The sequence below is a fragment of the Cryptomeria japonica genome, unplaced genomic scaffold (genome assembly GCF_030272615.1).
Source record: "Cryptomeria japonica unplaced genomic scaffold, Sugi_1.0 HiC_scaffold_80, whole genome shotgun sequence".
Classification (NCBI taxonomy): Eukaryota; Viridiplantae; Streptophyta; class Pinopsida; order Cupressales; family Cupressaceae; genus Cryptomeria; species Cryptomeria japonica.
In genome coordinates, this window is record NW_026728902.1 from 386,619 (window position 1) to 387,149 (window position 531).

Genomic DNA, 531 nt, shown 5'->3' on the forward strand with positions numbered 1-531 from the left:
AGGGTGCAACACCGGGACTTCCCGGGAGGTCACCCATCCCAGTACTACTCCGGCCCAAGCGCGCTTAACTGCGGAGTTCTGATGGGATCCGGTGCACTAACGCTGGTATGATCGCACCCGTTATGAGCTTGTCGCAGTGTGTACTTAGCAAACCGCGACCCACGTGCGAATCCACCCCGGCCACCCACCCCCGTCGAGGTGCACACCCTCCCTCGCGAAGTGCGCCCCGTTCGCCAAGTGTGAGCCCTGCCCGGGTGCGCGCACCTTGCTAGGGCGTCGGGTGTGCACCCGGCCCGGCCTACGTGCGTGCACCTGGACGGGGCGTCGTGTGCGTGCAGTGTCCCGTCTGCAACGCGGTGCCCACACACCACCTCGGGCGCAACGACCTGCGCTCACATGTGGGCCGAGTGCACCTTGGTGCATGTTCGGGGCGCCTCGGGTGCACGCTCGATCTTGCCCCGGTGCACCAAGGCGCTCGGTTTGCCCCGGGTGCGCACTTGGTGCAAGGTGGGCACCCAAAATAGGGATCAA

At 66.1% G+C, this 531-nt stretch overlaps 1 non-coding gene across 1 annotated transcript; it reads right to left on the minus strand.

The window, feature by feature from the left end:
* On the minus strand, window positions 1-119 carry LOC131864248 (5S ribosomal RNA). The gene has a single exon (XR_009363087.1). It is a non-coding gene; the product is annotated as a 5S ribosomal RNA (ribosomal RNA).
* Window positions 120-531: the final 412 nt, after the last annotated feature.